This window comes from Artibeus jamaicensis, unplaced genomic scaffold (assembly GCF_021234435.1).
Source record: "Artibeus jamaicensis isolate MK-2021 breed Jamaican fruit bat unplaced genomic scaffold, CSHL_Jam_final contig_1132, whole genome shotgun sequence".
In the NCBI taxonomy this organism is placed as follows: domain Eukaryota; kingdom Metazoa; phylum Chordata; class Mammalia; order Chiroptera; family Phyllostomidae; genus Artibeus; species Artibeus jamaicensis.
The window spans coordinates 3361462-3363380 of NW_026521221.1; the positions used below are offsets into that span (position 1 = coordinate 3361462).

At 36.0% G+C, this 1919-nt stretch overlaps 1 pseudogene; it reads right to left on the bottom strand.

Moving 5' to 3' along the window:
- Window positions 1-292: 292 nt before the first annotated feature.
- Window positions 293-1374, bottom strand: LOC119062218 (60S acidic ribosomal protein P1-like; annotated as a pseudogene).
- Between the last annotated feature and the right edge of the window lie 545 nt (window positions 1375-1919).

Here is a 1919-nt window from a genome sequence, read left to right on the forward strand (position 1 = left end):
GACAAATGTCAGATCTGATCTCCCAGTTTTTGTAACCAAACATATTTTTCTATCTCTGAGCAGGTGCTCTCAGGCCACTGCTTCTCAGATTACCTGAGGCACAGGACTTGTTTTTGGTTTGTTTGTTTTGTTTTGTTTTTAATTTCCAATCCTGTGCAGAATAAGATTTAGTAAGACATACTTAAATTATTGAAGCTATGTCAAATTACACAACAATTTTTTAAAGACACTGTTTCAAACCACATGATATTTTTATTATTCAGCTTTTTATTGAATGTGTCACAAGAGAGGTTCAGTCAAAAAGACCAAAGCCCTTGTCATCATCACACTCCTCAGATTCTTCTCTCTTTGCTTCCACTTTCTTCTCCTAAGCAGGGGGGAGGTGGACAGCAGTGTGGAAGGTGCAGGACCTCCAGCGGGGGCAGGTCCACCAGCCCCTACCTTGCAGATGAACCTCCCCATGTTCATGGTGGCCAGAAGCTTTGCAAACAAGCTTGGCCGGAAAGGTTCAACATTTATACCAGCTTCTTCAGTCAGAGCACTGACGTTATCTTTCTTCACTGTCAGTTCACTGTCTTCCAGGAGAAGGACTCAGGCCACGCAGGCAAGCTCAGTTCCAGACGGAGGGTATGGTGGGGGCAAGTGCTAGTGGCCAGATGAAGTGAGGGTCTTGGATAGAGCACCTTAGCAGCAGCTGAGGAAAGCCACAAAATATTGTATATTGTACAAATAAAAACTTTAAGTTCCTTATGCTTTATGTTTCCAAAAATGGAAATCCCATATTTATTTTTCTGTTCTTGAAAAAATATTTTACATAACTATATCATATGCTGAAGTTAACCTTAGAAATTTTTTCTTGTTAATATTGTACCACTTCTGACATCTGAATTTAATTAAACATCTGAATTTATTTAATTCTCTGTTGTTTTCATGATAAAGTAACTGGTGACTTTAAATTGCACCCTTTATAAAAATTAATAATTTTTTGTCAACGCACATGACAGTCAGAGGGGAAGCCATTTCCTTCCGGGAGATACTTTTTGATGTTATCACCATATCAAAATAATTTATGTTCACACATAATCATAGACACAGGTTTATACATTCATTTGTGTTGAAAAATTCTATTTACTTAAATTAGTTGTCCCTAAATCGCCTTAAATTTAAGATAGTATCTTTTTATGTATTATTTATATCAAGTTATTTTCTACTTTATAATTATGTAGAAGGGAGAAATAGGATGACATGGATACACCAAATTTGTTATAAAACTGGGCAGAATGAACCCTGCATTTTAAGTGACAGACATTCCATGGTTGTTCTGTACAAAGTAGGATCCTAGTGAAATACAATAAACTTTACTGTATTGGTCATGTTGCTACAAAACACAACTCCAGACCAGAAATAACTTCCTTCTGACAGTGTGCTTCATTGAAGAAAGTAAAGAGTTATAATGTCATGGCTGCTGACAAAAGTGCAAAACTCCAATAAAAAAATTAACCTGTGAAGCATGTTATCTGACAGCTAATCCTGGACCTGTACTGTGAAAGGTTAAAGTTTTTTAAGGTTATTGCTGATAATGGAACAAAACAAAACAAGCAGAGTCCCTGAGTTATAGCTTTTAAGTACGTGATGTGAAAATAAATCTCTGATTTGAAAGAATGACTTGCTCACTCATTTTCCTACTGCGAAGAATGCACAACCACCGTCTCAAAATTTTTCAACGTATTTGTTTTTCTGTTATGCAACTATGTTCTGACTCTTTTGAAATTATGAAATAATCATCTAACGTTGCAATGAAAAAAGAATGCTAAGACCTTATGCAAAGGAACTCACCATGGCTAATGTGGGTGGAGCTAGAGCAAATTTTTCCTGCCAAATTTTATACTTAACCTAATGTTTTTGAAATCATTTGTAAG